Below are 26417 nucleotides of genomic sequence, written 5' to 3'. Positions count from 1 at the left end.
AGGCAGCTGTAAGCCACCTGAGGTGCTGGGGACTAAACCCTGGGCCTCTTCAGGAACAGTAAGTGCCTTTCACCAGGGCCATCTCTCCGGCCAAGAGGACTCCAGTTCTTTGACATGGTGATAGTGTGGAAACAACCCTCAGAAGAAACTGTTTTCAATTTTGATCTTTTCCTGACCTGGTGACAGGCAGTGTGACATTCTTTCCCTTTGATGTTGGGAAACAGCAGTGAGCCACGACTACCAATCAGCCATGCGCTCTTACAGGAAAACATGAGTGGACTGGGTCCCTTGGCCTCATTTTCCAAATCCACCATCATTTCCATTGTATTTCAACCAGCAATAAAATGGTGTTTTATCTGTAAAATGTGATTATTACTTAAAATAAAACCATCTGTTCATCTGTCCACAGTTCCACTTAGGCCTAAGCTCCTCAAGAGCGAAACCTCTGGAATTCACTATGGTAGTTTAAATGACAATGGCCACAAAGGCCCATAGGGAGTGGCACTATGGGGAGGTGTGGCCTTGTGGGAGGAAGTGTGTCACTGGGGCAGCCTTTGAGGTCTCAGATGCTCAAGCCAGGGCCCCTGTGGCATTCTCTTCCTGCTGCCTGCAGATCCAGATGTAGAACTCTCAGCTACCTCTCCAGTATCCTGTCTGCCTGCATGCCACCATGCTTCCCGCCATGATGATAATGGACTAAACCTCTGAAGTATAACCCTCACTTAAATATTTTCCTTTATTCTTGTATAATATTAGAGGGACCAGCCTTAATATTATACATCCCAGGGGCTCAGGAGCGAGAGAACTACTAACAGCGAGGACTATTTTGGGGAAACAGAATCTCAGCACACCGAGCTCTATAGTCCACTTGCTTTAATTCCTCTGGGATAACATCCTATTTACACAGCTTCAGTTCTGTTCTCGTGCCTAGCTCCTTTCTTGCCTGATTTCTCTCTATATTTATCTACCTAAATCTCCTAGGAATCCAGTTATAAACCCAAGCAATAGCATTCCCCTGGTTGAGCAAGGTCATTAGGCTTGAATTCTACAGGGTCATAAAGGCAGGTAAGAATTTTCCTCAGGCTTTCTTTTACAATCCAAAATGGGAGTGGTAAAAGGAGGTCAACTGAGTGCTAATGACCAGTTAGTATATCAAAAAGGGGATCTATGTGCTCTGTCTACATTCCAAGAAGTGGTTAGGTAAGAAGTTAGGAGTCTGTTAGTAAGGTTGTATAAGAAAGGAGGGTCTCACCCTAAACTGCAAAAGAAATAAAGCTATCCGCCTGACCTAGGAGACAGGTGTTGTTTCGTTTGGCCTTAGATGCTTGATAGGCATTTTAGATAAATACACTGTTCTTGGAAGCACACAAGAAAATCATTTTAGGAACCAGCTAATATATATACAAAAGCTAAAATATCACCAAGACTCCTTAAGCTATGGCTTGACCTTTGGGGAAGTCCTTGACTTTTCCAAGTAGTAGCTTTTGTGATAGTAGCTGAATTCCATTATGTTTTCCTGCGGCTTGCAGCACTTTATAAGAGTTGCCATGGTCACCGGGCAGTGGTGGCGCACGCCTTTAATCCCAGCACTCGGGAGGCAGAGGCAGATCTCTTAGAGTTTGAGGCCAGCCTGGGCTACAGAGTGAGTTCCAGGACAGGCTTCAAAGCTGTCTCGAAAAACCAAAAAAGGGTTGCCATGGTCATGGTGTCTCTTCACAGCAATAAAACCCTCAGTAAGACATTCACATCTGTATCTTTATAGAGAACCTGTATGTGCATGTAACTGCCCATGTAAGCCCAGACAAGTGAGGAAATGAATATGCCCTCGTGACTTCCCAGTTTCCTAGCAATAGCTTTTCAAATGTGGCTGCACCTCAGTCACCCAGAAGCTTTAATGGACAGATGTCTGGAACCTATCCCTAGAAGTTCAGAGTCCTTCTGGAGGCTGAGAAATCTCTCGGAGCGGCTCCACGGCTCTCTGAGGAGCGGTCTGCTCTGGTAACTCGTTCATGAATGAATGGGCTTCTGAACTCTCAACAAAGTCCCCACAGTTACAGCTGTTGCTGCTTAGTCACCCCGCTGCCTCCCTCCCTGTATTGTATCACCCCGACAAAGCCTCCTCTCAAGGACAAGCTGTTTTTTCTTCCAGCAGATTCTGGCCCCATTCCTTGTTTGCTGTAATTTTACCAGCTAAGAGGAAGGAAGACCACTTCTATTCAAACCACCTCTGCAAGTGAAACAAAACCCTACCCACGGGGAAATTATTTCTCACGTGTGCTAATACCGCCCCGCTTCACACATGACATCGCCCAGCATGCACTTTACAGCCCCGCTATCTATCCTGCCAAGTCCCCAAACTGATGTGAAGTTCCGTGAGAAGCCCCCCCCCCAGCTTGTATATGTTAGCTCTTTAAGCCAGAGAAAGAGAATCTGAATTATTTTGAAAAAGAAAACTTTCCATCTTTAAAAAGTTTTCCGTGCCATTCTGTGTTATAACAACAGCAATTCTCTTATTTTTAACAGGGAAAAAAAAATACAAGTTGTTTCTTTCCCCTTCTTTCCCAGAAGCAGTCAACTGGGTTCACAGGTGACTTTTAACCTAAGCAGAGTCACTGTGGTGGTCACACCAGGGGGGACCGCAAAGCAGGGTTGCTGTAACAGCCCTCTCTCTTTGAAAAGATCCACATAACAGACACCATGATAATCTATACTAAAGCGGACAAAAACAGGTACTGTCAAAGGTACGGGATATTTGTCGGGGATCTGTTGTCCAGTTTGTTGTCGTTTTGTTTGGTTGAGACAGGGTCTCACTACCCAGCCCTGGCTGGCCTGGAACTCACTATACAGACCAGACTCCCTCGATCCACCTGCCTCTGCCAGGCTCAGATAACTAAAACTGACAGTGATACAACATAACGGTTTATGTGTTATGAAAAACGGTTCAGCAAGTTCTCAAAATGAGAAAGAATTTCACCGTTGCCCAGCAATTCTAGATATTCACCCAAGAGAATGAGAACCTACGAGAGAGATTATTCCTAAAGCAACTCAAGAGTCTATCAATTAACTAACAAATCAACAAAATGTGACGTGACAAGATGGAACAGAAAGGCATGAAGTATGTTACTTGGTACAACACACAAAAAGCTATCTATCCCTTGGTTCCATTATGTAAGCTCAATGTGGGGAACGGACAAAAGACTAGAGACACAGAGTACACACATGGCTGCCAGTGGCATGAGTGGGGTGTGTGTGTGTGTGTGTGTGTGTGTGTGTGTGTGTGCATTTTTTTAAAATAATTTTATTAAAGTTAAATTTTTTTTTAAAGTTTTAAAGGAGGTACTTATATGCTTTAACTTTTTTGGTATTTATGTAAACTTCCAGAAATCAATACTAAAGAAATAAAAGCAGATGTGTGTTACAATTTCTCTAAAGATCATCATCTAGGTAATATTTAGAACTGCAGAAATATTGAGAGAAGAGCCAACTATTAAAATTCTATCTGGAAATTACGAACTATAAAAACTACTGTAGCTGGGCGGCAGTGGCGTACACTTTTAATCCCAGTACTCAAGAGGATCTGTGAGTTTGAGGCCAGCCTGGTCTCCAGAACGAGATCCAGGACAGGCACCAAAACTACACAGAGAAACCCTGTCTCAAAAAAACCAAACAAAAAACCCACTATTATAAAGACCCACAATTACATACTACTCTGTTGCCAAAATGAACTTACTGAACACTGGGAGAAATGAAAACTTGTGTTCCCATAAACACATGCAAAGCAGCTTTATCATGGTAAGTCAAACTCAAGTAACTACGATGTTCTTTAATGGGTGGACAGTTAAACAGCAGAACGTCCTGTCCTTAGCATTAACAAAATAAATAAATAGATAAAATAACAGGCATGGGATACTTCCCATGAGTTGTTAGCCCGGGTGGCCTCCAAACAATGCAAGGAAGCCATTATTAGTGTTGCTCTTGGTTGCCCAACAGACTGTAAGATATTGTTGAAGACACAACACACTTTGATTACAGGACACTAGAGAAGTCAAGCTGGAATTGAGCTAAAACTCTGTCCCCTGCTGGCTAGTTTTCATAATACCAGAAGATGCTGTGGACCACTGGAGGAGAAACATTATCAATGGTTTTATCCAGCAGTAAACCTTGAACGGGGTACTAACCAGCCTGGCAAGATATGCCTACTAGAAAACAATGCATCAAAGTTTTGGAGGCAACCAACCCCTTTCCGATTCAATTGGAGCCCTGCTCCAAAAGAGGGAAATGTGGTCAAAAGCCCATGGCTTGGGGCGGGTAATTAAGGCCCCGAGAGTGAGGAGGCTAAATGGACATGTTTTCAAACTGCCTCCTAAATTAATTACATTTATATCCATTGATAAGTGCTACTTTCTACCTTGGCCAGAGAAGTTTCTTTCTGCAGTTAATGCAGCAACTGGTTAGTTAAGCTGCTGATAATGACTGTGAGCACTCAGCCCTAAATAGGACCTATCACCCTCTAACGCTCAGGAAACATCAGGGAGGAGGAAGAGAAAAGAATGTAAAAGCCGAAGGATGGAGAAGGATGCTGTGAGTGCTATCTTCGGGACATGGCACAGACATGGCATGAATGGCACTCATGAACTCGCTGAAGCGACAGTTACCTGCTCAAGACTTGCCAAGGGTCAAGTCAACATCAGCAGTCAATGTTCCAGCAGGCAGCACTAACTCGATTTGCTGGGTTACAAAAGGGGAGGACACGAAGATGGGAAGGGGACATGTTGGGAGACATCCAGGGTTAGTAGGAGAGGAGGCTTGAGGGGGGTAAGAATCAAGATATACTGTATTCATGTACAAATCTGTCAAAAGATAAAAGACATTTTTTTTAAAAAGCCTATTGATATACCAACAACCTAGGTGAATCTCCAAAGATTTAAACCCAGTCAAAGAAGTCCACTTATATAACATTCTGTAATGATGGAATTACAGGGCTGGTGAAGAGTGAAGAATTACAGTGGCTGCCAAGGGTAATGTGGAGGGAAAAGATGTGGCAATCAGAGTAAACTTTCACTGACGACACCATCCCATGCCAGACTGCGCCAAGGTCAATGTCGGCAGGGTGTTTTCCCTGAGGAACCAGGGAAAGGGTGGTCAGGATCCAGGTGCTATCTCTTTTATTTATTTTAAATTAAAATGTAATTTGATCATTTTCCCTTTTCCCTTCATCCTCTGCCATGTGCCCCTGCCCCTAGCTCCTTCTGTGTGTGTGTGTGTGTGTGCGCGCGCGCGCGCGCACATGTGTGCATGCATATGTGTGTGCGCGAGCACTCTCTTACAGCTGCATATGAATCTATAACCCTCTCAAAAAGCTCAACTTTTAAAAATCTATAACTGTTAGAAGAAAAACTAACCTACAAGCAAGGCTAAGCATTTATCAGAAACAAAAGACAAAACACCCACATCCTCAATCTACTCTACATGGAGGTGACTTTAGGTGTAACTCGAAGTAAAAAGGGTACGTGTTGGAAAAGGAAGAGGGGTCCTCTGAACTCTGCCCCAGAGTTTCCACTGCTCCATGGCTGTCTCACCTAGCTTCATTTAACACTCACCTATCCAGACCACAGGGATGGGGAGCTAGCATCCAGAAGCCTTGGTTCTGCTTCCCTTCAGGGAGCCCTGCTTTGCACACAGGCTACTTTTCAAAGAGCAGGGAAGTCATGGGACAAGTAAAGCCTCCCTGAATAAAATGTCATCTTTGAGATTCAGAGACACACTGTGGGCTGAACTACTTCAGTCATAACGACAAATGCAAAACCTCATTTTACAGGACTGTAGATGGGCAAAGACACCAGGATAAATCTGTACAGCTCCAGGGCTTCGTTTAACAGTAAGTGCAAGCCAGGAGTTTGTCACGTCCTCTCTCAAGTGGGACACCCTTCCCTCACCTCAGTCCCTCCCCTCCCTCTACTGCGGAGTGAACGGAGGATCTCGCACAGTGTTCTACTGCTGAGTTATAGTCTCAGCGTCCCCCCCTTTTTAAACAAAAATCCTCTCAGTAGTTTTTTATTGTCATATCCTAGGTGTTGCTGTTAATAAAACATAAAAGTTCATTGCATTATTTAAAAACTAAGATTTTTTTGATTATCTAATTAATTTCTTATCAACTCCAGTAAAAATGGCAAGAATAAAATATTTTATCTTGCATGGTGCCACACAACTTTCATCCCAGCACTCAGGGGAAGTGGAGGCAGTTGGTAAGTTCCAAGCCAACCACAGGCTACATAGAGACCCTGTCTCAGAAAAAAAGAAGAGAAAAAAACAGAAAAGACAAGAAGAGAGCAATTTTACATGTGGAGGGAGGGACTCCTGTCACTATGTGACCCAACTTCCTGCTGCCACCTGGCTCTGCACGGAGGAGCTACTCAATGGGCACGACCCCGCTGCAGACTGAGAAGGCTTCCGAAGCCGCCTCTGGAAACTCCATCTAGATCCAGTCTCTTCAGGCAACGCTTTCCTGTCTCCACCAGGTGCATGGGTGCTTAAGTCCTGACAAGTATATAGTTAGAAAGCTAACATTAGGCTACATGACTGCACCTGAGTGGATCTACTAAAGCTTTCCTAAGTCACAGCAATATGAGCCGGTGTTCTGCGATGGGTCCCTTCAGCCCAGCTCTCCCCAAGCAGCAACATTCAATTCTGAGCTATCAGAAAAACCACTTTATTGTAACAAAACAAAGGAAAGCCCGCGATGACATTAGCATGAAGTCCATTAAGGATTAACTAACAGGTCCCCACAGGAAAATTAAGGAGATGTAAGAGGAGGAGACCCCATCTGTGTATAGAAGTTGTAAATAGCCTTTCCTAGAGAAGTCAATTGGGTAAATTTTAATAAAAGAAACTGTAAAATGCTCTCAAAACCTGCCTTTCCTCGGCATCAGATTTCTTCAGGAGTACAGCACAAGGTGGTGATCAAAAGTGCATGGGACTCCTTATTATCCACACTCAGCACAAATTCACAGAGCCCAACACAAGACAGACAGATGGATGGACGGACATACACTGAAAGCTAAAACTGACTACCTACCTGGCAGGTAACAGAAATGAAATGGTGCATAAACAGCCTAGTTGGTTTGGAAAAGCTATCACATATTTCCTTGTGCACTAAAAGCTTTAAAGTTGAAACTGTTCAGCAACAGCGTGTCTAAAATAGCCTGTATTTCCACTCTGTCACACACACGAGCCTCTAATGCATTCCAACCAACCGGAAAAAGGATACAGCCATCCTGGGCCCTGTAACAAATACTCAAGACTAAAGGGCTTATTAAACCATTTCTTTCTCATACTTCCAGAGGCTAGAATGTCCAGACCTTTTTCTTTTTTTGTTGTTTTGGCTTGGTGAGACAGGGTCTCACTATGTAACTCTGGCTGGCCTGGAACTCACTATGTAGACCAAGCTGGACTTGAACTCACAGAGATCTCTCTGCCTCTGCCTCTGGAGTGCTGGGATTAAAGGTGTGCTTGACCACACCCAGTTCTTTTCTTTTTTTAAAGGTTTATTTTTAATTATATGTATGCCTATGTGTGGGTAAATACACATGGGTACAGTGCCCATTGAGGCCAGAGGCATTAGATCCCCTGGAGTTGGAATTGCAGAGAATCGTGAAACACTTGGTGTGGGCTATGGGAATTAAACCCAGGTTTCCCATAAGAGAAACAAGGGCTCTTAACAACTGAGCCACGCCCCCCCCAATTTTTTTTTTTTTAATATACACACTCTCGTTATGTAAAGGTGTATCACAGATATTCATTTGTCATCTGGCTTTTGAAAATGTGGACTGTTGTTTAAAAAAAAAACTTGGGGGGGGGGTCCTCTGAAGCACCAGTCAATTTGGTCTGTGAGAGAGGATCATAAATCTATTTTTTAAAAATTCAAACTTCTTCATGTATTTAAGAGAACACTACTCTTCTGGTTGATTTCCTGACTGTGTACATAGCACTCTGCAGAAGAGAGGCCCTGGTGATCAGCAGCTGAGTCAGCCAAACTCTGTTTATGCTATGAGTTATCAGAGGGACTAAAGCAATGTAAAACAGCTTGATTTTTCCAATCCTTGTGCAGGTGCTGATGAACAGTTAGGAAAATATTTTGACTTGATCACTGAGAAATTTTATACCCACATCAGCGGACACACCCTGAAGTGTTGTCTACTTGCCACACACAGAATAAAGCTTGGGATACAACAGCTTCAATTTAGAGTTGTCTAACTTCTACCTGGGTCACAATGGCCTTGTGGTGACAAGTGGCCCCTGTCTGAGAATTGTCTCACTGGAGGAAACTGGCAAGTAGGGAGAATTGTTCTGGGTTTAACAGGATGAGGTGGCATGAACTCAGGCCTAATTTGTTCCAACATCAAACAAATTCTGCATCATTATAGTCTGTAATGCCTCACTAATGAGGTAAGAAGATTTCATTATGAAGCCTGAATGCTCTTCCTTGGGTGACTCTGGTTTCAGGATGGGACCCTTAGTTACAGAAACACACCAATGACAACAATCCTAATAGTAACCACCACTGTGCACTTAGGACTAAGAACCACACCACGCAAACTGTTCGATTTAATCTTTCCAATAGTCCTTAAAGGGTAATTTTCTTATTTAAAGAAGTGGAGACTCACACATTAGAAACTACAGAGCCTACATGTACCAGGTGGAAAACAGATCCAACTCTGGCTGCTCAGGCTTTTAACTGCCACTAAAATTAGAACAGGTATAGCCTAGTCTGCCAGGAAAACAGGAGCATGCATCAAATGAGTAACCTGTAGACACCTACCACAAACCACGGGATCCAAGTCGTAAAGTTTGGGATGAGCGCTTTATATATATACAGGGGAACCTAATACCAAGACAATGATTCTGTAAGATGTCAGAGAACCAGCCGTCGGTGACAAGCTCAGGTGCACACACACTCTCCTTCACTTTAAGTTTCCATTCTAATTAAGCATCAGATTGACTTTGGTACCTTGGAGGCAGCAGGAGTTAGGACCTACCAATTCTTGGGCAGTAGGCCTGCTTCAAAATGGTGAGCAAGTACATACATACAGTAATGATGTGACTTTAGCAAGGCTGTGCCGACAAGTCTCAAGGAAGTTCTCATTTATCTTGGAGGATACTATGACACAAGGATGTCCACTGTGCTCAGCATGCAGCACTGAGAACAGGATGAGCCACAAGTCTCTCCCATATTCCTTTAATAGACTTTATAAAGGGGCTGGAGAGATGGCTCACTGGTTGAGCACTGACTGCTCTTGGAGAGAGGACTTGGGTCCCATTCCCAGTAGCCACCCACACGGTGGCTCACAACCATTCATAACTATAGGCACAGGGGAACCAACACCCTCTTCTGGCTTTTGTGGGCACTGTGTACACATGGTGCACTGCTGTGGAATAATCCTCTTGCACACTGTAAAGATTTGTCACTTGAAATGGTTTAATAAAATGCTGACTGGCCACACAGGAAGTATAGGCGGAGTGACCAAACTAAGGATGATGGGAAAGAGAAGAGTGGAGTCAAAGAGTCGCCAGCCAGACACAGAGGGAGAAGGAATGTGCCATGCTAATAAAGGTACCACCATGGGGCAAGCATAAATAGAAATATGGGTTAATTTAAGTGTAAGAGTTAGCTAGTAACAAGCCTGAGCTATTGACCAAGCATTTATAAGTAATATTCAGTCTCTAAGTTGGTTATTTGGAACTGGGCAGTCGGGACAGGAAGCGTCCGTTTACAGTGCACAGATACAAATACAGGCAAAACACATACACACAAAATAAAAATAAAGTGTGGCATGAAGCACATAAGATTCGATTATAAAACTATAGGAACTAATTATATATCTATATATTTAAGATGCACATCTAAAACATGTATTAAATGCTTAATGGCAATCAAAAAGACCTATAACACGGGGTCAGAGATTAGCCCTAGATTAAGACAAAAAGTAGAGGAACAGGTTACAGTAAGTTTTAAAAACTTTCAAAATACATTTCTGTTTTTACTTGGTGTTGTGTATGCATGCATCAACTGGTTATTGACTTCCACTATGTGGGTCCTTGGGATCAAACTTTGGGCCACTAGGCTTGAGGCAGGCACCCTCACCCACTGACCCATCTCACCAGCCCACTCTAAGTTTTTTAAATGTGTGTCTTTATCTCCCAAGCTGGCTGCAAATAAGAAAAATTAGCTTGAAAAACTTTCAGTGAAATGTGCAACCAATAGAAAGGCCAGTGGAGACAGTGCATACATGAGTCCCCACCTTGGTTCAGTGGTTGGTAATACAGGTTAACTTGGGGCCAAGCACTACTCAGGAACACTGATAATCCTGGCCCCATGCAGACTAAAGCAAGGTAGAAATGCACAATATTAAACGTCACTGGTTTCTGTGGCATGGCCTCACACTCAAGCCTACTTTCTAACCAATAAAGATGTCCTATCCACTGTTAAATTTTTCCAAGAAAGTCAATGTGCAAACATATCCTACAAAATGCCACCTGCAAATCACATTACCACTCATTAACTTCAAGTGTCCAAGTCTACAAGCGTCTGTTTAGTTGGGCATGGTGGTTCAGACCTTTAATCTCAGTACTTGGAGACACAGGCAGGTGGATCTCTGAAAGTTCTAGTCAGCCACATAGTGAGTTCCAGGTCAGGGATACATAGTTGAGACCCTGTCTTGGGGGGCAGGGAAGGAGTATTCACGTCTATGGCAGGAAATAATGAAGCGGGGGTGCCATCTGGGTATTTTTCAAATACCAACTATTCAAAAGTGCTGTTCTGGATGGAATGACCTAGGCAAGCTCTCCATGTCTGGCACAGCACGGACATGTATCAGATCAGTGGTAAGAACTGGACAGGCACCCAGCAAGACACAGAACAACAGAGGGTAAAGGGCTGCTGCGTGGAGGCAGGCAGCCAGGCCAAAGGCATTGTGGGGATTCAGCAAAGCTTCCCCTGCCACTTGAGATGCTGGCAGGTGAGAGCAGGCAGAAACAGTTCCCATGGAATGGAGGTGGGTGGAGGCTGCTGTGTTCTAGGGAGAAATACACTGCGGTGGGGCCTGCCACATTTCAGATTCTGCCTCAACGGCCGTGTGTTGAATCTGCTTCACCAGAAAGCCAAGTCAGCACTGGCTAAATCAGCACATTAAAACATGTGGACATGCTTAAATATTTGTTCAGTGAATTAATTCCAAGAAGACCATAACTCGTGGCATCCAGCCGAGTCAGTAAGAACTTTACAAGACAGAAGAGCCTTAAGACAATGCTGGAGGGTATCTAAAGCACTGGGCACAGCATGGGAAGAGCCACAGAGGCATGAGAGGAAACAGCAGATGGAAGAGTCGGGGCACTGGTAATTCAACCATGTCTGGGCCTGTTATCTCCCAAGAACTTTGTAAAACCCAAGTCTTCCCACCTGCATCCCCACCACACCAGACAGAGCCATTTTCTTTTCTTTTTCTTTCTTTCTTTCTTTTTTTTTAAAACTATGTTGCCCTTGCTGCCCTGGAATTTTTCTATGTACAACAGGTTGGCCTTTACCTTCCTAGCAGTAAGATTAAAGGCTTGTGTGACTGGCAAGTCCAATTGCTTTCACATGAACTCTAAAGTGGCTTCAGACAGTTATTATTATTATTATTATTATTATTATTACTATTATTATTATTATTATTCCTCTTTGAGAATGGCTTGCTATGAGCCCAGACTGGCATTGAATGTACATCGCTGTGCCCCGCATCCTGTGTGCTGGGATAAGCATGTACCACCAGCATTGAATGCACAATCGCTGTGCCCCGCATCCTGTGTGCTGGGATAAGCTTGTACCACTATACCCACTGTAGGGGTCTATTCCTGCTCTTGCCTATCCATCAACAGATTGTACCAGTGTGTTGTTTTTAAACTACCCACCCACACTAATAGGACTGCTCCTGCCTAGAGCCTTTGTTCCCCCTGATCTGTGGACAGTGAGCGAGCCTGTACCCCTGCTTTGCCTTAGTGGCTCCTCTAAGCTCCGGCTAACACCAGCTTCCCAGCCTTCTGTCCCCAAAGCTTTGAGCAGGGGCATCTCCTTTTCACCAGCGGTGCGCCCTCACCTGAGGCAGAGTCTAAAAGCTTTGGCAAGTCTTCCAGGCTCCCTGCTTCACTCTCATCTACACTAATGGGCAACGAATGTGCACCAAACTGTACGCTCTCCTGGGGACTCCTCCCAAAAGCTCCAGCCTGGGTTAGATCCCACCGTCCATTCATACTTTAGACACAATCTAGTGAGCATCAAGACAAAGGCTGTGGCCATCATCTGACCCACCACAAGCACACAAAGGATGCCCACTACAGTCCTATGGATGAATGGCAGCTGCACAGTAACACTAGCAAGCAGACTGGGAACACAACAGGGCTGATCAGTTGGCCAAAGGCACCAGCAGCTACGGCTGACTCAGTTTCCCTTGCCTTCATCAGGAGGTAGAAAATAACTCATCAGGAAAAATGAACTGCTTCCAACTGACTGAGAAGCCCTCCAAGCAGGGGGATTGTCACCCAAGCTTCCCACCTTGTTGCCTTTAAACCTTGGAGTGCCCGTCTGTGTACTGCAGTAGAGAGTTGGGGTGCTCCCCATGGTGCACAGCAGAAGAAAACAGCCCGGTTTAGGTGAGCTTATGGTTCCACAGGTATTCTAACTCAGGATCCCACTATCCAACCTGAAACTGGATACCCCTCTCTCTTTAAACACAAATTCCTAGCCGGCCCTTCCCCTCCGGGGCTCTCCCAGGGATTCAGTCTGCTTTGGGGAATGTCTTTGGTCCCACCCATCCAGCTTTGCTTTTCTAGTCAGGCTAGATCCTAGCCTGCCGTTCCAGGAATACTCTCGACACCACACCCAAGGAGCCTTACTCCCAGGAAAAATATTAACTAGTAGCAGAACCATACTTCTGCCAAACTCAGTGTCCATATGACTAGCACTCTGTCTCCAAACATCACCATCACACAACAGAGAGGATGAGCCACAATGTGCACTGTAGGAAGGCATCAGCAGGCAAGTCTGAAGAAATGGGGCAAGTGAGGTGGTCGGGGTGGGGAGCAGGGAGCGAAAGAGCCGCGGCACAGACTCTCCGTTGGGAAGAGGGAATGTTCTGCAACAAGATAGCACTGTCTGTGTGGTACACTGAGGATAACATCAAACCCCGCTGTACTAAAACTTTAAAACCTTTAATTGTTTTCTATGTAAATTTCAGTAGAAATAAACAGGTTTAAAAAATTCACTCTTCCCCACTGTCTATTTTAAGAGCACCTTTTTTATTTGTAACAGACATAACAACTACACACGTAGAAGGTGCAGTGTGACATTCTGCACACATAAACATGTGATGATAGAGTCATGGCATCTATACGCATCATCTAGGACGGGCCACTTCTTCACACTAGGAACACCCCAAATCTCCAGTAGCTACTTTTATTATATATGTCACTGTAGTCAGCCATGGTTGTTCTGTGCTGAAGAACGGGACAGGATACTCCTCCTACCCAACAGTACCTGTGAACATTCTCTCCACGTCCCTCTCCCCGTCCCCTTCCTGGCCCTTGATAACCTAACTAACACTCTCTCCTATGAGATTAACATTTTAGCTTCCTGTCGACCTGAGAACATGTAGCAATTGTCTTTCTGTGCTTGACTTATTCCTCTTAGCATAATGTTCTCCAGCTCTATCCACATTACAAAGAGGCTAAACAGTACTGCACTGTGTGTCCAGATCTTCTTTGCTTTAGTCATTGCTCAGCTGATGGACAGTTGGGTTATTTCCACTTCCTGGTGCAGCAACAGACTCCCGAGCACAGGCTCTCCTCAGCACACTGATCTCCTTCCTCTTTGTACCATCAGCGTGGGACTGGTGACCTGTTCCACAGAGTCTTTGCATCCCTCTACTATTGTCTGGATTCTCTCCCTTTCAAGAACGTATTCTCTCCAAAAGCTAGGCTGACCCTGCCCAACCTTAACAATTGCCCTCCAAAGCTCATTCTCCAGTTCATAATCAGACTTGCTTTTAATTTCCTGTCTCTCCAGTTCCAGTCTCATCAATAAAGCAAACCAGACAGTAAAACATACTTGCTACGGTACATCTGAGGGGAACAGATGAGTGGACAGGGTGAGCCTTCGCAAAACTGAGGTCAGTGGTGAGACAAGGAAACATCATAAAGAGCTGCTGGTAGGGACAACCAGGCAAACGGAAGAAAACACTCCATGAGGGATTGTCCCAAGTACAGAGAACTCAGGCACTCAACCACTTTTAAAAAGTGGGAATATTCACTTCAGCACATGCGCTACAACTGGCTGAAACAAAGATCAGCTAGGCCCTTGTGCAAGGACAACACTTATTTGTGAAATATTCCTTATGTTTATTAATCCTCTTTTCAAAAAGTAGGCAAACAATCTGACTAGACATTTCTCAAAAGAAAAATGGCAAAGAAACATTAGAAAAAACACTTGGTGTCACCAGGGAAACTGAGAAATCACACCCTGCCAATCAGAATGGCTGTGACTAAAAAGATAAAAGTAAACACTAGTGGGGAGCGTGAGAGGGAGCCCTAATACACTCTTGGTAGGGATGTGGATAATGCTGTCACTAATAGAAAACAGCAAGGAAGAAGATCCTCAAAAAACTAAACTCACAACTACCGTATGAGCCAGCAAGCCCATTCCTGGGCAGATCTCCAAAGGTAATTGTAGCATGAATCTTAAAAGTTCTTATTAATAAAAACAAACCCGGAGCCAGGTATTGGGGTGAATGCTTGGACGATCAGAGAAGCAGAACAAGCCACAGCTACCTCACCTCGCCAGTTCCTCAGCTGGTCTTGTTTCCTCAGACTGGAGGCCTCTGAGTCCTCATCCGAATGGGTCTCAGCTGAACTGCTGCTCAAAAGCCTGAATGCTTAACCAGGCCAAATGCTTCTAGTTCCTGGTCCTCACGCCTTATATATCTTTCTGCCTTCTACCATCACTCCCTGGGATTAAAGGCGTGTGTCACCATGCCTGGCTGTTTCCAAAGTGGCCTTGAACTCACAGAAATCCCAGATGGATTTCTGCCTCTGGAATGCTAGGATTAAAGGCGTGAGTGCCAACATTTTCCAGCCTAAGTATCTAATGGCTTTTCTGTTCTCTGACCCCTGATAAGTTTATTAGGGTACACAATAATTTAGGGAACACAATACCACCACAGGTAATGAGATAATCAAGCCATAGGGCTGAGAATTTGGCTGGTCACAGAGCATTTACACTCTGCATGTAGGATGGCTGAGGCTACATCCTCAGCAAGACAGACAGACAGACAGACAGACAGACAGACACACACACACACACACACACACACACACACACACACACACACAGAATTACAAGCCAGTAAATCCAAGAGCTACTTGCACATACATGCTTACAAGAACACAATCCACGAGAGCTAAGATGGAATGCACAGATTTCAGTAGATAGATACATGGATGAAAATACAATGGTTCACATACACAATGGGGTATTACCATGCCACAAACAAGGAAAGCAATCTAGTCATCTGTGGCAGTGTGGGTTAAAAAAAGCGACCCGTAAACAGTTCAGGCACAACGAGAAGACAAATACCTGGTGTTTTCACTTGTGGGATTTTAAATGTTAATCCCATAGACAAAGAAAGTTAGGAGGGTGGAGCATGGGGAGTGGACGAACTCCTAAGGACACACTGTTGACATGAGCCTGGCCACATCAAAGCGGCCAATGCCTCCACCATGGGAGTGGCAAGGCCGTCCGCTGGTCCTAGTATAGATATTGACAGTGTGTACTGAAAATATCAAAGCACAACTTCCTTCTACAAGATGAGTGCAGGCTGAGACTGCTCCCCTCCAGAGCCCGGCTGAGTTTCAGGGCTGCTGCTGGTTCGGCATCAGAATGCATGTCCTACCTGATCTCAGCTTTTATGGATGTATGTGTCTGTCATTTCTTTATTCCCTACTTTCATCCCCTGGTGCTTCCATCAGGTCAACCCCAAAGCCCTTCAGGTAGCAGCAGGGGGAAGAGTAGACAGAAACAGAAGGGATACTAGGTACCAAAGTACAGTCAGGTGGGGAGAGTAGCTTCTAGTGTTCTGTAGCACAGCAGGATGGCTATAACTTACAACAATTTATATTTATATATTTTAAAGTAACTAGAAGAGTTTGGAGGTCCTCAATAACATGCTTATATTTGTATGCATATATCGAATGCCTACAGTATACTTTTTAAATATGTACAATAATTGTTAATTAAAACTTAAGAAAAGAAATAAACAGACACTCTTTGGCTATGTAAATTCATTAAATTAAATTAAAACAACAACAAAAACCAGGCTTGGCTGGTGTAGGGTCCCTGAGGAGAAGTGTTATGTAGCAGTTTCCTTGATGTTGAAACATTCCCTCCTACAGGGAAGTTCAAGACAGGAAATAACTCAAAACCACTTCAGGAAGTCCCTGAAACTGAGAGGATTCACTATATTCCTCCCTCCTCAAGAGTATAAACAGTAATCCCTCTCAGGAGCCAAGCTCCAAAGGAGACTTTAAGACATGCCCAACCGCTTGGAAGAAGAGATCAGTGAGTTGTTTGAAAGGGCTCAGACCAGCTGAGCCGCCTGGGAAGGACACTCCCTGTTGATCTGCCTGCAGGTGACTATGCTCCAGGTTCCCGGCCCTGTGAGCTGTCACCCGTGCTGGGGTGGGCTTTGTGATACAGCTGTCTTTGAGTCATTTCTGCTCCTGTAAGTGACCTCAGTGAAACTCACTGGTTCAGCAAGTTGGACTTTGGTGGTAACTGTACTTTGATCTGTCCTGATCTCCCTAACGTGTGTGTGTGTGTGTGTGTGTGTGTGTGTGTGTGTGTGTGTGTGTTTCTGTGCACACACTTCATAACATTTCCCCAGGAAAAGTCTGTCACACAACATGGAGGCAGGCAGATCTGTCTCAAAAATAAAACAAACAAAACTCACTAAAAGTAAACGTAAAAATTCATTCAGTTCCTCAGTCACATCAGTCACTTTTCAAGTCTTGGTGACAACATGTAGCTGGTGACTACTAGACTGGGCAGTGCAAATATAACCAACAGAAAAGCTCGTAACCACAAACAGTAACTCGCTGCACTGGAGCCCGATTCAGTACAGAATTAGGAGACTTGCAACAATGACTAGGATCCAGAGACCACACACTGTAAAAAATAAATTCCCTGTAACACAGGGAATTAAGGGTTAAATAGTTACACAAAGCAAGATCAAGGGGACGTGATGCAGCAGTTCTGTATTAAAACAAAGGCATTCTCCAACATCAACAGTGAAAGATACCAAGCCTGAATAAAAATGACACTATGTATTTTTAAGTGATGTTCAGCCAACTTTAAGGTCCAAAGATTATAAAGCAAAGATATTCCATGGGAAGGGATAATTAAAAAATAAAAGTAAAATGAGTATTTTTTAAAAAGCAACCTATTACGGCTATAGTGACATTAATCCTTTTGCTCTTTAGACAGGGTCTCTTTTTGTAGCCCTGGCTGGCCTCAAACTCCGAGATCCCCCTACCTCTGCATCTGGAGTGCCGGGATTAAAAAGTGCACCCCAACACACCCACATCATGACCTTATTTGCTCCTTTCTGCTCGGATTTTCCAGTACTTACCAACAACCAGTACTGTGAACAAATTAACAGTAAATCTTACCCTACCTAAGTAAGGTCCTCTACAGATACATTCATGTCATTAAGTCCAAAATGGCTGTCCACCTGATGCAGGTAAAATGGGAAAGAGTGCACACATACCCTGCGGCGTACGTCAAGAATCTTAACCGGGAGGAAATGATGGCAAGACACACAGAAAGAAAAAATGAAAAATGATTTTGTAATAATTAAGGAGAAGGCTCCTCTTTAAAAATACAATATGTAGGGCCTTTTGTGGCGGGGTTCTCAACATGCAGTCCAGTTGCCCATAGCCTCTGGACTCTTTTCAGTACGAAATAAACTGTTTTCATAATACTCAAAGGTTACCTCCCCATCTCCCTCTCAGTGTGAGATCCGAACCTACTGAATGCAGGAGACTGAGAGGATCCAGGCGTCTTTCATCAGCCAAGTATTTAAGAGACGGGCAAAACCATCAAGCTTTCTAGTCTGCACTAATGTTTTGTTGTTTCATAAAGCACATTTTCCACAAAGAGGCTGTTTATGCTGTCAGGTAACAGGAAAAATAGTATCTAAAAATTCAATTGCAAAGTAATTTTAAAAAATTAGTATCTGACAGGCTAAACATCAATAGATATAATCTGAATAAACTAGAGCTCTATGAAGCTCAATAGTTTTTTTTTTTTTAAGTAATATAATGGGGTCAAAAAGTTCTGACAGTTATTGTAATAGGGGCTATGCAGATTCCTTCCCCCAAGGTTTTATTTCCAAAAGATACTGAAAATTTAGTTTCTAAACTTAAAATATCCACCCCCCCCAAAAAAAAAAAAAAAGAAAACTCAAAAAAAGAATGATGGTTCTTTTAAGGTTTATTTTATTATTTGTGTGTGTGTGTGTGTGTGTGTGAGAGAGAGAGAGAGAGAGAGAGAGAGAGAGAGAGAGAGCGCACTTGGGAAACAGGGGCAGGCAGATCTCTGAGTTTCAGGCCACTCAGATCATTAGAGCTAGTTCCAAAACTGTCAGGGCTACAGAGGGAAATCCTGGCTCAAAAAAAAAATAAAGAAAGAAAATGCTATAATAAAACACATTACTTTTTATGCTAACTTAATTTAAAATTTCAATAAAAAAGAATGTATTCAATTACTAACCGCTGCATACATGAAGTACTCATAGTCAAATACATCCATGGAGAATGAAAGAGGAGTGTAGGGAGAGGGAGAGAAGGAAGAGAGATGGGGACAAGGAAGGGAGAGGGAGGGGAAGAGGGAGAGGAGGGAGAAGAGGGAAAGAGAGAAGGAAAAAATGGGAGTGAAGAAGAGAGACAGGGTAAAGTACACGACACTGTCTTTTCCAACATAAGAATTTGCAAGTGACACTTCATCTCCCCGAGCATACCTCTCAGGTTTGGGAATGGATTCCTTTGCAAGAGTGCAGCGTCATGAGAGCAAAACACTGTGTGTGCATCCAAGTGCACACGCTCCCCGCTGTGCTGCGCACAGCACATCCCTTGTGTTAGGAACCAGAGCTCAGAACGTTTACCACCAGGGCATAGCCACAAAACAGACATCCGCGAGTTTCTCAACACAAGATGTTTTTTCTTGGCTTTCTTAGTTTGGAAAATATTACAGAGTGATGCCTATTAGCCAGGTACATTATCATATTAAGGGAAAACAATGATTTGAAGATAGAAGAAAAAATCTCTTGACTGTTCATAGAGAACAGTACAGCTGACATATTGGCAGTGAAGAGCAGGCCCTTCCCGCATCCTGGCTCAGCCTGGCTGTGCTCAGTCTATGCTCGCAGTGTGGCTAGGGAGGCTCTGTCTCACAGGGACACTGATTACTGTAATTGACAGCCCACTGTCTACAACATAGAAATCTTAGTCAAGCAAGGCAAAAGGCAAAAGAAAGAGAGAACAGGAAGTTGAGCTTGTCACCTAAAAATGAAGTAGCTCTCATTTCAATCCTATTTCCCTTTCTGGAGAATAAAATCGCAGTAAAGATGATCGTAATTAAAGTGATATTCACATGTGGCGTATGCAACTGCTTTATTAATAACATCTCCAGATAGGTAGACAGGCAATGTGGTGCCAGAGAAAATAAGCTCTAATGCCCAGACACTCTGCAAATGCTCCCTCCCCCCTTTTCTTGGGGAACACTGTAGTTTTAATCACTACATCCACTTATTTCTGAAAAACAAAGGGGTTTAGAAACCGCGAACTTAAAAACAGATGTGAAAATGTTGTAACAAGTAGCGCCCATTTCCCTTCTAGCACAAGTCATCAAGCTGTGATTTCTTTCCTCCATGACTCAACTGGTAAAGCTCAATAATATTGAGCCCAGAGGGCAGAGCCTGTGACCTTGAGCTACTCAGAGAGGGGACAACCAAAGCCAGAGCGGCTTCTGGGAAAACCTTGCAAGCACACTGAACATGAGCAGCAAAGAGCCACGGAACTGCCATTTTGATTTTATTTTAACTTACTAATTAAGTTGCATTTACTTATTTTCTTATTAAAAAAAAAAAAAGGGGGGGGGTTACTATCATCAGAAGTGAGGCCAAGATGCAAATGTGGCCTGGTATCTAAGCAACCCAGGTTTTTGTCCCTGACCCCTAGTGGCCTTGGCTGGGCCACTGCAGCAGCTGCATCTGCAGGCTCAAGATGTCTACATCAGAAGGAAGGGCCACAGGACCGGGTCTTCCTAAGCGGGGCGGAGGGCAAAGGCAGGCAGACCAGTTTCGGCTGCCAGACTTAGGTCAGCTGCCACAGAACATAGGCTCAGGGCTTTAAGGAACTGAGGGGCAGGATGATGGAGAAGGGCAAGTACATGGACAGGAATCGCAGGTGAGAACTTGCAAGTGACCCAGGAGCCTCTGGATGAGGTTGAATGAAATCGGAGACCCATGTGGAAAGCATCTGAAACAGAACAGTCAGCTCCCTCCACCTGCAAGGACACGATTTTTCTATCATTTGAGAGGGACGAGCAAGAACCTTCACTGACAGAAGAGGGTTGGAGGATGGGGGATGTCAGGACAGCCTTTAAATGCAGGCAATAGATTCCACAGGCTACAGTCAACTCCATGCAGCCTGCAAAGCCACTAACCAAAAGGCTCCGAACATCGGTAATTTGGTCTGTTTACAAACAGTTATGCTCACCACAAATGGTAAGCCGTAATCTTATTTCTTCGAGTGATTTCTGGTCATAGTGAAAGAAACAGGCAGTTTCTCCCTGGTCAGAGATAGGACAGGATTTAGAGCATCAGTTTTCAACCTGTGAGTCTAGGCTCCTTTGCTGATAACTGCATATTTATCAGATATTTATATCATGATTCATAACAGTAGCAAAATTACAGTTACAAAGTAGCAACAAAAATAATTTTATGGTGGGGGGGGTCACCACAACATGAGGAACTAACTGTATTAAAGGGTCGAAGTGTTAGGAAAGGTTGAGAACCACTGATGTAGATGGTAGTGAGGATGCATCTGGCTTGTGAGGCACAAAGAGGAAGTATTCTGAAGTCAGAGGTCTGCTGTCATGGGGTGGGGACAGCTCTGCTCTTGTAGGACCCGATTTCTATATGCATTTAACTAACTCCAGATTATGGTATGTTGGAATGAGGGTGGGGTGTCATGCAAAACAAGACTTTGGAGATACTCAGGAGACGGGAAGGATTCCTGGAGAAAGTGGCGTCCTAAGCTGAGAGCTCAGGGAGGCTGGACAGCTAGCAGAAATGGGGAAGACAGGGTGTTTCAGGCACAGGCTAAAGGCATAACCAACAGAGAGACCAGGAAGTAAGAGTCCAGGCTGACTCAAAATATAAAAAGAGCAGCCGGGCGGTGGTGGTGCACGCCTTTAATCCCAGCACTCCGGAGGCAAAGGCAGGTGGATCTCTGTGAGTTCAAGGCCCCCGTCTCGAAAAACAAACATACAATCAATCAATCAATCAATCAATAATGAGAGCAATTGTAACTAGTGAGACTCAGGCCAGGCATGGTTGTACACACCTTTGACCCCAGCAGCCAGGAGGCAAGGAGATCTCTGAGAGTTCAAGGGCAGCCTGGCCTAGAGTTCCAGGAAAGCCACCAGGGCTACATAGTGAGACCTTGTAGGGAGGGGGAGAAAGAGAAGGATGGAGGAAGGAAGGGAAGGTGGGAGACACACTCCAGACACACACACACACACACACACACACACACACACACACACACACACACACGAGAGACAGGAAAGCCAGGGCTCTTGAGGTGGATGAGCCAGTGTACACATCCTTCTAGAGATAACACACTGGGCTCAAGACTGGAAAAATGGGTGAGGAACCAGTGTGGCAGAACCAAACAAAGACGAGCTCATCCAGGGCATAGACGTTCAGCGGCTGCATGCTTCTGGCCTTTGAGATTCACAGGCAGTGGAGAAGCGGACAGACTGACAGACAGGGTCAAGCTGTCTCAGGATTGAGCCAGGCTACTGAGCACTCAGCAAAACCCAAGCCGAGGCTCCTGCTTCTGCTCCCTAGTGTGGACAGTGGCTGGAGCTGCTGCAGGAGACAGACAACACAGTTTTCTATCTGAGTCAGGAGGGCCCTGCTGTGTCCCAGGACCAGGCTTGTTAAAGCCTTCCAATGTATCTGAAAGCAATCGTCTTTGAGATTTGATAAAGATTTTTGCACTGTGGGCTCTATACTATTCTCACTTTTAGTTTAAGTCTGGCCCAAAGTTTGGGCTTTGATTTTAGTAGAGAATAAATAAAATGTTCAAAGATATAAAAAGGGGGGGCTATAATGTAAACTACAAAAAACACAATTTAGACTAAACACGAGGAAAAAGGGGGAGGGTGGTTATCCCATATGCAATCACCTATCACAAGCAATCACTCTGTAAACAAACATTTACTGGGGAACTGTACGTCCCGAAACAATGGCAACCGCCCGACACATCTCACGTTAACCACATCGCTTTACTGTATTCGGGCCACGTTGAGTGACTGACTTAAGTTTTCGCTATGACCCACCTTCTTAAACTAGAGGTCACATACTGAACACGGGAGTCATGAAAAAGTTGGTGACGGTAAAAGGTTTCTGAATACGCGATGACCAAAAATTAACTCCACATCAAACGTGGAGTGAGTCCAAGGTGTTGCTGCCTGGAACCCTCCCCTTGCTCCATGACCCGTCACTGCGGCCTTGGTTCTGAACATACATGTGAAGGCTGCACAGCCCACAGCATCATGCCTCACAACCCCAACCAATGCCACCTGAGAACCCTCGGAGCAAGACTACGTACACTACAAATCGCATTTCTGCTGTACCAAGTCTTCTCCTCTTACAGAAATGTAATCGTTTACTTACGGAAAACAAAGACGTTTAGTATTTTCCCAATATCATTCCTCAGCATGTAAATACCAAATTAGTATATCTTTGGATGCTATTGTTTTAGTATATTCTATTTTAAAAACTGCTGTTGAAGCTGCTGACGTGGATTTCATTAAAACCAAAACAAAAAAAATTGCTGAATGAATTTTGGCTTGGGGTTAGGACAGATTTCCAACAATTTCCAAAGTGGTCCTAAATTAACTTCCGCCATTTTGGAGTACATATTCATGCAAAGCAGAACCCTCAGGACTGACGATGACACAATAACCCAGTCAACTCTGAGAAACGCTGAAGTTGCTCCTACTGCTGGTGCTGTTAGACCTCTTCCTGGTGTTCAAGGATACTCACGATTCCTGGAGGTATCCGGTATCACCACAGCATAGAACTAAGGGCATGATCTCACATGCTGCTCTCCACAGTAGGCCCTCCACAGAGTACACCCTCCTCCATAAGGTAAGCCTTCCACACAGTAGGCCCTCCACAGAGTATACCCTCCTCCATAAGGTAAGCCTTCCACACAGTAGGCCTTTCACACAGTAGGCCCTCCACAGAGTACACCCTCCTCCATAAGGTAAGCCTTTCACACAGTAGGCCCTCACCACTCTTCTCTCCAAGTTATTCTCAGCTCTAAAGATTCAGATGAAAAGCCATGCACCTCCTAAGTCATCTAACTCTCCATGCCAGAAACAAATCTGCTTCTTCAAAATCCCACAGAAGTTGCAAGTGGTAGATCACTCCTATAAATCCTAGGCTGAGGCAGGAGGATTGCAGTTCCAAGTCAGCATGAACTACATAGAGACCCACTCTCAAAAACATCCAGTGAGGGCCAGAGAATATTCAAGAGGGTAAAATGGCAACCTGAGATCAAGCCCTGAAACACACTCTCTTACTTTCTCTCTCTCCTCTCTCTCCCCAAATGTTAAATAAATAAATAAATAGATTAATTAATTAAACAAACTAGCCTGGGACCCTGCTCTAGCTGCTAGTATCACTTTTGGCTGACTACCATTGACGCAGCCCGCCCCTCTCATTGGGGAAATCCCTTTTGTAATGACTGGAGGTTAGATACAGAGACTCACACTAATCAAAGTACAGAGAGTTAGTGACGATGCTGTGCTCGGCCCTAAACAGGACGTCTACATCACCTCTCCCCCAGAGGCTCAGGGAACGTCACAGATGAGGGAACTCTGAGATTCAGAGTCAGAGGTTGGGCGGCTGTAAAACAGTACCTTCCGGACATCAGGCTGTTGTGCTCGGGAACTCACACAGCTGTGGCTGCCTGACTGAGATCAAGCCAGTCAACATTCCAGCCTGAGTAGGGGGGGAGAGCATGAAGCCCCACCCCTAGAAAGGAAAGTCAGTTCTTTTTCTGGGATGTGGCCCCCGCAGGCGGCCCATGCTCCAATGGGCCTACACCCATGCGTACACTGTGGGCACTAAGGGGACTCCGGGATGTAGTGAGGGTGGGAAGAGGAGGAGGTATGGTCAAAACACTGAATGTATGAAATTTTCAAAGAATAAAAATAAATAAAATAAAAATACCAGCGTCCACAATGCCCTATTCTCCCAAATTAGCACATTGGCCAAGAGACATGAAAGAGGTTTAGACAAATAGTTTCCCATATTGCTTCATTTCAATTTCTGTGAAAACTCCAGGAAGCCATTTAGGCTTCCACCCCGGTAAACTTTAAGAGACCAGATTATTTCTAAATTCCTCCCCAGTCCCTAGATTCTATAGATTGTTAAAACTTTATCTACTTCCACCAAAGCCACTGGCTAGCTACCTGAAGCTAGCTCCACTGTACTCCCGAAATCCCCCTCAAATGCGGCTGCTCTACCCAAGTCTGGCACCATCACTGCCAGGTGAAATCTCTCAGGAAAATGTTCAGACTCCTCCGGGTGGCCACAGGGCCCACAGTGACAGTTCCCTGCTCCATCACTGGTCCTCCTGATTCTCATTCCTCACATGACCCTCCATCCCCAAACAGCAAGGCTCTTTCCTCTTCTACTAGCCTGATTCCTGCAGCATCCTGGCTTTCCAATCTCATGAAAGTATCCTTGACTGGCCCCTGGCTCTCAATACCATCCTACCTCGGGCCTCAACATTGAGTTATCTGTTCATTCAGTGTCCTCCATCAGACTCAGACTGGCCTAGAATTCACTACACAGACCAGGCCGGCCTCAAACTCAAGAGATCCACCTGCCTCTGCCCCCCAGTGCTGGGATTAAAGGTGTGCTCCACCACACCCAGCTAGGACTTGTGTTCCCAGGCTCTACAATGAGTGACTATGCATGATCAATGAATTGAGTAGCCTTGTGGCTACTTAACCCAGCTCTGTCCACCCTTCCCCTGGGCATGATGCTAACCAAAATAAGGTTAAAAAGAGTGGCAAGTCCACTATTATTTTAATAATGGATATCTTCAGTACTCAGATACCAGTGTCGACTTTATTCCTTCTTTGGGAATAGTAACACCAGACTGTTCTAGCGCAAGCACATTCAACCTTGAAGCATACAGTGTGATACGCAAATCAGCACCACCTTTAAAATAGCAGCCATCATCACCCCTGGTCCTAGGCAGGTGGGATGAATGTCTAGCGATTGGAATGCTCTGAGGGCCGCTGCTGCTCTCCTCTCTTGGCCTGGAGACATGCCCCAGCCCTCGGATCGGGTGGGCTCCTCAACTGGGAAGAACCGTGTAGTAGTCCAGTGTTCTCAGGGATCTATCTCATCAGCTTCACACAGCCACGTGCAGACTCAAGCACACGTCTGAAGGACACTTTGGAGAAATGTTTATGCAAATATGTGCCAGATCCCTACACTACACCCAGAAAGCACACAGGTTCTGAAACACAGGGAAAGTCTTGCCAGGCAACTGGGAAGAAGAAAAATACTGGTCATTCTCGTTTTAAGAAAAAAACTGAGACACACAAAAGGGTAAAATGTTGGGCCAAGCAGCCAAGAAGGGGTGAGAACTCACAATTCAGCCAGAAGAATCAAAGAGGTGAGGTTTTGCCCCACGAAAAACAAGGCTTTTCTATTATCATTTTGCTTTGCTTTATAAATAGTGGGAATAGATGCAGATATTAATGAGGAAGCTATCCAAATAAAACATGAAGCAGAGACAGGGGCAAGTGAACATAAAGTCTTAAGTGTCCAGATTAAGAGGTACACGCAGGCCATGGGGTCGAAGGATGGGCTCAGGAGGCCTTTAGGCCAGACTAAAATGATCCTAATGATGTGTCAGGAAGCCACTTTGGCAGCAGAATACAAGGGGGACAGAAAGGAGGCAGAAAGAAACTGCAATCATCTAAGAACTAAAGTGCTGAGAAAGCCAGGCAGCTG

General features: G+C 44.6%; 1 protein-coding gene across 5 annotated transcripts in view; it reads right to left on the bottom strand.

Annotated features, from left to right (window-relative positions):
* Elovl5 (ELOVL fatty acid elongase 5) overlaps positions 1-26417 on the bottom strand; it is a 102775-nt gene that overhangs the window by 67526 nt on the left and 8832 nt on the right. Inside the window, exon 1 of one of the 5 annotated variants that reach the window (XM_059268263.1) lies at positions 14862-14880. The exons of the other annotated variants lie outside the window; for them this stretch is intronic. The gene's annotated coding sequence lies outside the window, so the exon portion shown is untranslated. Of the gene's footprint in view, positions 1-14861; positions 14881-26417 lie in introns of those variants that run through there. 5 annotated transcript variants of the gene reach the window in all.

Source organism: Peromyscus eremicus, chromosome 7 (assembly GCF_949786415.1).
Source record: "Peromyscus eremicus chromosome 7, PerEre_H2_v1, whole genome shotgun sequence".
Taxonomy (NCBI): domain Eukaryota; kingdom Metazoa; phylum Chordata; class Mammalia; order Rodentia; family Cricetidae; genus Peromyscus; species Peromyscus eremicus.
This window is presented reverse-complemented; position numbering and strand designations above follow the sequence as displayed.